This window comes from Limulus polyphemus, unplaced genomic scaffold (assembly GCF_000517525.1).
Source record: "Limulus polyphemus unplaced genomic scaffold, Limulus_polyphemus-2.1.2 Scaffold406, whole genome shotgun sequence".
Lineage (NCBI taxonomy): Eukaryota > Metazoa > Arthropoda > Merostomata > Xiphosura > Limulidae > Limulus > Limulus polyphemus.
The window spans coordinates 578,356-587,278 of NW_013666016.1; the positions used below are offsets into that span (position 1 = coordinate 578,356).

Here is an 8,923-nt window from a genome sequence, read left to right on the forward strand (position 1 = left end):
GTTGTTGTGTGTGTGTGTGTGTGTGTGTGTGTGTGTGTGTGTGTGTGTGTGTGTGTGTGTGTGTGTGTGTGTGTGTGTGTATTATTAGTTTTTCATTAACACATTCAGAGAGATGCCTCTATGGTCCACCACCCCAGCAGCTTGGAAAGTGGTAGGGACTCTCAAATTCCACTTGAAGAGAAGGGAGGGTGAAAGCAAGTTGGAGAGTCCAGAGGAATGACAGTGCAATGGGTGACCATGAAACCCTATTTTGACAAGCAGACCATACCGATTTAGTCAATACAAGACATGGCAGGGGTGGGCAGCTATCCCTTTCTGCTTTACCCATGAAGTCCATGGGAGAGTACAGTCCAGAACCGGCAAATTAATGAAGCAAATATATCAAGAGGATAAACCTACAAGCAATCTTGTGGAACACCCCATCTCAACAGTGTGTATTTAGTGGCCATGTAATTATATTTGTTAAGTTATCATGGCCTTACAGTGCAGCTTTAATTAGTTTTAGTACACCTAGACAGGCACCACCCGCCACAAAGCAGGATCCATAAAGAAACAAAAAGGGACATGCCCCTGAAAAATAACAGGTATATATACTAAAATGTAACTTACCCAATCACAGTCTCATGAAAGAATGAAGGATGGCAACAGGTGGATGACAGTACCCCGACAAGGAAGAAACAGCTACCCAAAGTATAAAATGGGAAGTGAACATATAAGGTGTAGTCCCAGTGGTTGACAGACAAAAGTAACTCAAATGGATAATAGGTTTGATATGCAGGGAAAAGGGAATGTGCATGACTGAAGTGAAGGCACCAGGAAGGATATAAGGAATAAAAGGCCAATCAAATCACAATCCAAACCCAATGGATCAGGAAGGAAGGGGGAAAAAAATCACAGACAAAGCAGTAGAGTAAGGAAAGAAAATTGTGGGAAATGAATTCAATGAAAAAAAAAAACCTTGAAAAACAATGAAGCAATCCAAAACATGTACTGGACCCACAAGGTCATCTGGAACCAACCAAGAAGAAATGTGGAAAGAGATGGAAAAGTTGAATGGTAGGCAAGTAATATTGGGGTCCACACAAACAAAATTAGGGGTAAGAAGTATAAATTATAAATTAAACAAAATTAATGTAATAAATCTGGTAGTGAAAGAAACATATGTAATACATATTGTGTGTTGAAGAACAATAAAATAGCTAATTGCACTGATGAGTAATCCAGAAGTAAAACCACAGGTACACCAAAATTAACCGACACTTATGAAGCCTTAGCTAACAAAATATTTAACATAATTAGCAATTATTCCACAAGTAGAACTACAGATGAATTGAAAATAACAGAAATGTGTTAAGCCTAACTGAGCAGTACAGGACAATGGATATCGCTAAGCTATAAAATAAAAATTTTATATACACACACATACACATTTATATATATATAATACACATGTATTTAGATAGAAAGATATACTTAAGGGTTGAAATTTGTTTAATGAAAAGTTTAATTTTACATATAAACAAAATATCACATTATGTTTCTGGATTGATTTTAGGGTGCTAAGAATTAGAACATTTGTGTGTGTATTTCCTGACTTATTTTTTTGGCATAATATGACATCTGTTTTTCATTAGAAAATTTGAGTAAAACAGTTTGTCTTGTATACTTTCATCCTTTCTATGACAACATTTACACATCCTCTCAAAAAGAAAAGAAGCTAAATTCAGCCTCCATATGAATCTATTACATTAATTTATATGATTGTTTTTTGGTTGTTTTTTTTCAATTTATAACAGTAACAAGGAAACATTTGGAACATCAATGTTATAACTTCTAACACACCTGAAATGCTGAAGTGAAACTATTTCATGTCACCCTACTACTTAGAAAACTTATAAATACTGCCTCAAAATAGGAAAGGGTACAAGCCAGACCAGCATATTATTTCCCAAGAGTACTTAAATAGCACAAAAAGCCATGAATCATTCGATTAATCCAGTTCTCTCCAACAATTATCAAAAGGAATTACATTTAAATATATTTTGCACTTTCTGTCATGTTTTAACAGAAAACTCCCCAGACCAGCATATACTTGCCTAGATGGGGACAACTGTCACTTGATTAATCTACTTAAGGAAAACAAAAAAATATTTGCAAATCATTTATCAAATAAAACAATCCTCTCCAGAAAGGCATACTTTTTGCCCAGACACAAATGTTCAAACGAAAAGGACTCATTCTCAAATCAAAAACAGAAAATCATTCTTCTGCTTTTACTGTTTCCCTTTCGAGTCAAATCACAGGTGAAAGGCCATGTCATCTCATTTGTTGACTTGCATTCAAAATTTTATTGAATTACTATTTCATGAATTTATTCATGTCAATAAGTTTGGTATCAAACTATAGATTATAATTCAAATTTTAGAACTATACATTACTCAATTTGTTAATTTAAAAGTAAATATAAAAAACACAGATAAATGTTGGTTTTTGTGTGTCAAGTGATATGTTGAATGCAGCACTGGTTCAAATTAGTAGTTTGTGAAGTCAACATTTCTTAAACTTATTTTTCTTGAAACACAGAGCAGTATATAAAGAAGTAAAGCAAACAATTATCTCTTCTAGATATGACATTTGTACTCGGTTGCTGCTTGACATAGGTTGCTGAGCCTTTTGAATTTTGCACGTGGAGGAAATGAAACAATTTTTTTAGGTATTATACATATACAGTTGAATTACCAAAAAATCATAAATTATTATATCAATACCATAGAATTCCAATATAATTTATCAATCTTAGTAACTAAGCTGTATTTCACTCAAAAAATATATAAAATTTTAACCAGACTAAAGACACAACCTATCTCCTTGAAATCTTGGTTCAAAAGAGAGATAGTTTCCAAACATGTTTAAGTGGTTGAGAAAGCCACTAGGGGGACATTGGGAGCTTCCGATTGGTTATTCATGTCATATATGAAAGTAAGTGTACATAACGGAGCATTTCCAAAAATGGAAAGAGGTGGGCGGGATGCCACTGTGTTTGATTTATTATATGAGCAACGTTTTAGCAAATTGAAAAGTAAGAGGCTCTTATTTTATATTCTAGCTTGTGAACATCGGTAATTTGAGTTCCTAATTCCTACGAAACTATAGATTTAGTATTTTAAAATCACAAACATCTAATTTGAATCAGTGCTGCATTCAACATACCACTTGACACACAAAAATCAGTGTTTAACTGTTTTTTTTAATATTTGCTTTTAAATTAAGAAATTGAATAAGGTATAATACTAAAATTTGAATTATAACGTACAGTTTGATACCAAACTTATTGACATAAATTCATGAAATAGTAGTTCAGTAAAATTTTGAAAGCAAGTCAACAAATGGGACGACATAGCTTTCATCTGGAAAGGTTTAAACAACAGAAGCTAGCCTTTATGCATTTGGTTTGTTCCATATAGATGTATGAACTTCTCTTTAACAAGCTAAAATGACTTAATAAAATGGTTAATTTCATTTGGGTATAGCTGATAGAAGTGTAAAATGACTTTTGAAAGTATTTTTCAGGATTAGTATATTCAGATGTAAGTAACCTCCTCATTATAACTGCCTGCAACAATCATTATTGTTTTCTGTATTAGATTATCCATGATATTTTTCCTGAATTATTTCAATAAAAAAACTCATTCACATAAGAAACTCAATCTTACATTTTCAGCAGCATGATGTCTCCATCTTTGTGTTGCTTATAAATTACTTTTCATTCTTGTTTATGAAAAACAATTTAGATTCTACACTGTGTGTCTTTAATATCCCCATACATCTTTTACTAGATTCTCATGGCTACAAGTATTACTGTGTACATGTATATTCAAACTTCTTTAGTAACACTTTTCAGTTATCTTTCAGGTAACATTGACTGACAAACTAAGTTAAAAATACTCTTTAACCTAGTCAATCTGATGAAATTTATGGGAAATGCAAAAGGTGCAATTCTATCACACTGTTCTCAAAAAAAATAACTGCAACTACTATGGTATAGTCTATATGTATTTTGTCATGCTATGAATTTAAAGCTGTCTTTCTTAACTTACATAATATGGTAAATTTGTCTTTTCTTATAGAAACAGTTAAAAGTGAGTGGCCCATAATATTGTATTCATGAAATAAAAATTTATCTTTTATTTGAATTTAGTATGCAGTATTTATAATTGATTACCTGAAGAATACAAACTTTTTGTGGGCTATCATAATCAGAGGAGCCGGAAGAGGATGACTGATTGGACAATTCATGCATCAAGCAAAATTTCACCTTTAGCAGTTGAGCTCTTTGAAGGGCAGTGTTCATGCATGTCTCTACACACCTATGTAGGGAACGTGTTTTGCCTTTCTCTAACAGCATGAAAATTGTGCAAAAATTAATAGTCTGCAAACCCCTAAATTATTCTGGAGTAATTGAAGATGTAGCACTCCCAAAAACAAAGAAGGGATATCAGCCGGGTCAGAGTACGATTAATTGTTACTTCCAGAAACACCCCTGCTAACCAGCAGTCCACAGTGATATTCCTGTCAAGTGGAAAATCGGAGAACTCTAAATCAACATTATCCCTGTACTTCACAGGCATTTAAAATAAATATTAAAAAAAACTTAAAATGCATACAATGGTGCTTTGGCAAGGGAAAAGCTAAGCCAAGGTACCAACTTCAATGTACAGAAGAACCTGGAACAATCATACATGCCAATACATTTGTCTGAAATGATGCTAAGTATGTCAGCATACAAATTTAAGATACATGTACATATAAATCATATGTTAGAACTTTACGTATCCAAGTTAAAATACTCACAGCTGTACTGCAATAATATCAGATTGTGTATAAGGTTTTTTGTTTTGTCTTTTGCATCTTACATATCCTAAAGTCCCTCTTTAAACTAAATGTACGCATGTTATGTATCTTGTTAATGTTATGCAATGGGCTGCTTGTTTCAGAGCAGCAGCAGTGGCAGCCAGATAGGATGTGTACAGGGACCCACAAGCTCTACACGGCCCATCAAATGGGTACCAGTATTCTACCATACATAATCATACATTTGTGCCAGGAAGGGACCAGAGGGGGGCCCAAAATTTATCCCACACAAAGGCTCACAACTAAGTATGCCTACCACTATACAAAATTGGAAACTGTGTTTATCAACAAATTGTCATCTGGTTATACTGGAATGGGGATGTTTTTTGTATTACACACAAAAAAAAAACAGGTTTAGAGATAATTTTCACCTGATTTTTGTTGAGGAGAGTTGGAATAACCAAATTACATAACAGCATGTCACATTTTGTGGTATTTAACTTTTAAGTGCTCCATCAGAGCAATAATAATGCTCGTCAGGCTTTTAACTATTTCCCTTAAAGACTTAAATTTAAAGGTATCATATCTGAGTTTCCCATATTCGATTTAAACCTCAATCACCAAACAGTAATACTGGTACTAATACTGTACAGTGTACTAACACTAGTAGAAACAAGTAAGGTAAAGTAGTAGCACTATCAGTAACTTTATAGTTAAGTATTTATGAAACTTGCTTGTATTCTAACTCCTATTTCTAAGATAAAGGCTCAGTCACTATTAGACCGGCAGCTATTCTGTGTATCTGCTCTAATAAAAGAGCTTATGTAACTTAGTGTACAGAAAAGTTTTGATGGTGAATTTTGGTAGAGTGGACCTTCCTGATCACCGTACAACATGCAGTGGAGTCAAATCATGGTGTCAGTTTTTTCTAGAGGTCATTTTCCAATAGGGTCATCATCAGAATCATGATTTAACATATTTGACCATAACTTCTGTTCTGGATGAAAATTTTATGCAATTCCAAATTCTAATTAATTGTATTTGACTTCAGGGGCCATGAGGGTGCAGAACTGAACATAAAAATTTGTAATTATACAGTCTATTTTAAAATGTCTGCCATTTAAGGCTAAAATTTAGTATTTTGGATCATGCTTGTTCTCAATTCACATTTACCAATGATAATCATGCAAATAAATAATTATAACACCTCCACCTAAAAGCATATTCTTTAAGTGTATCCAGTTTTAGTTGGCAGTATAAGGCCATCATCTCATTCCACATTGATAAGTGTACTTGAAGATTATTTCTGAACTATCAAGTGGAACCTACACAACCTCAGTTGTATTTTCATTTTTCAGGTGTACTTGTTTAAACATGACTTTTCACTACTCAGTGCTATGCATAGCAACATGATGTTTTTTTGCGATTAAATGATTAGTTCAGATGTATGTCACACTGTCTTTATATCCTTTAGTACAAGATAAGTACAAGATTTGTGTTAAAGATAGATCTGGCTCTTTCCTGCACAATACCACAGCTCTCATATGTGTAGGGTGGATCCTCCAAATAAATGATCACTTAAGTAAATCATCCAAAAAGTTTTGTTAATAGTTTTTTATTCCAATGGACATTATAAGACTAATTAAGAAGTAGTAATTTAAAATTAATTAACACATAAGAGTATATAAATATCTATGCCTCAACAGAAGAATAACTGAACACCTTTTTTTCTTTCTTTTTTTTAATTTTGGAGATTGAGCTCAAAGTGAAAGATGGATTAAAACATCAACTTTAAAGCTTTCCTTCAGGAGCACACTTCAACATGTGTGTGATATGTCAGAACAATACAACAGAAACTTTACCCAGTTTCCATGCCCTCACTGGTTGTGATTCTACAAGTGCACTATGTGGTAATGGGAAAAAGAAGGCCTTCAGGTTGCTCTGTATTGACAATGATGCCAAAATGACTCTGGGCCAAATAGGGGTCCAAGTTAAAATATTTGCAGATTTAATGGCAAAGACTGAATCCTTCATGTGCTGATGGTATGGAGATATTAACATTCCAGGCAACATGGTACTTACTTTTCTGTCAGAAGGGTCAGAGAAATGAACACTTGCTACCACTACAGTCAGTTTGCATTTGCACATTAAATGAGCAAATTATCAGGTTCAGATGTGGCAAAAATCACTGACATCAATGATCAATCTACCTGATCCTTCTTTGCACAACTGGAAATTGGTGGATGATAGTTTGAGGCCAATACTCATGAATCAAATAGCTACTCCAACTGATCTCCTGGAACTAGTGATGTATATGTACAAAAATTCCTTATGCAGAACAAATAGGTGCTTTTGTAAAATGAACTATCTGAACTGTTCCAAAAGTTGTGTCTGCATAGGCAGCAAACGATGTCAAACTCTGCTAGACGGGTGGAAGAAATTTCTAACGAGGACTGAGCAATTGTAATACATGAACATGTAATTTTGATGTATGCTTCATACTGATAACATGTGAATTCTGAAAGTATAAAATTCAACAAATAGTAATCATGTTCTCTCAAGCATTTTAAAATATGTATGTTCAATGGAACAGTCATTAATGGTTTACTGGAAATATAAGCAACTGTTCCATTTTGTTTTTAAATGGATCCCTTTCATGTTATATTGTAGCATACCTTATGAATGTTTTTGTACCTAAATATCAGATTATGGCTGCATTCTTAAACAATTAAATAAACTTACATCTAAAAGTAAAAGTTAAATGATTATAACGTCACCCAATAATCCCTTATGGCTAGCAGTTTAAAATCAGGGATCTTATTCAGTTATTGTAATTTGTAGCAATTTTGAATCAAACATTTAAACAATCATTTACTATAGGTTTTAACTTCTCTTTTCATTTAAAATCTACTTTATCATCTGGTTTTTGGCCCAATTGACCTAATTTGAGGCTAGAAATCAGATTTCTGTACAAACTTGATTAAAAAAAAAAACCACGGCGGCCATTTTGAAATAAAATCTATAAATTTTAATTTTTTTTTACGTTAAATTCTGCATCCTCATGGGCCCTGAAGTCAAATACAGTTCATTAGAATTTGGAATCACATCAAATAAGTTAAATCATAATTCCGATGACAGCCATATTGGAAAAATGGACCCTAGAAGAAAAAAAAAAAGACACCACAGTTTGACCACACTGCAACTTATGATCGGATAAGTCAACTATACCCAAAATCCATCATCAAACCTTTTATGTACACTCGGTTGCGTAAAACCATTTTTCCAGGCTCTTAGCTCCTGGTTAGTAAATCACTGTATCAGCGTGCGCCCTATGCAGTGTTATTATTAGTGTAATAAGTAATGACTCTAATGAAGCAATTTCACAAACGTAATATGTATATATTTTAAATTACATTTTAGAAAAACAATCTTTCTAGAAAATATCTGAAACTAGTTTCAGTAAAACTAAAAATCATTTCTACCTACTGTTCAATCTCATTAATTATTCTGTGTACGTAAAAATTACTCACACTAGACGATAAAACCAGGCGTAAACGTAAGACAATCTCGTTATTCGACTGAAAACCTCGTGATATGTTTCACTGCAAAATAATGTGCACCGAGAAATGTCATAAGTCTTGAGTGCACAGCTGCTACCTAGTGAAATAATATTTTCAATGCTTATATCAAATTTAACTTCTTTTAAGAACTTCGGTTTTCATTTTTATGTCATAAATTTATCTTCAATTAGTAGGAATAAACTAGATTTAAATTTTTTCTTGGAAAATTAGTTTCTTATTTACAAGTTACGATTGACACGCCGAAAGTTGGCAAGCATTAGGAACCAGTATGCCTAACATTTGTCAAGGTTATGGTATATTTAGGTCAAATTTATAATTCCGAAAGCGATGGAATAACAGGAGATTCAGCAAGATATATATTATAAAGTAGTTCTCTGACTCAATGCTCAAACATGTCTGGTTCAAGGGCCTGTGTACAAGGTGCGTATCATAAACAACCCGATTTTGTTTAGTTATTTGTATACTTGGTTTTTCAATTCAAGGTCTCCCCA

General features: G+C 33.2%; 1 protein-coding gene across 3 annotated transcripts in view; it reads right to left on the minus strand.

Moving 5' to 3' along the window:
* The window catches only part of LOC106458033 (ragulator complex protein LAMTOR5 homolog), a 21,526-nt gene extending 13,013 nt beyond the window's left edge, over positions 1–8,513 (minus strand). The window contains exon 1 of one of the 3 annotated variants that reach the window (XM_013917485.2): positions 8,382–8,513. The gene's annotated coding sequence lies outside the window, so the exon portion shown is untranslated. Of the gene's footprint in view, positions 1–609; positions 629–8,337 lie in introns of those variants that run through there. The other 2 variants (XM_013917486.2, XM_022384164.1) reach the window with 2 other exon arrangements.
* Between the last annotated feature and the right edge of the window lie 410 nt (positions 8,514–8,923).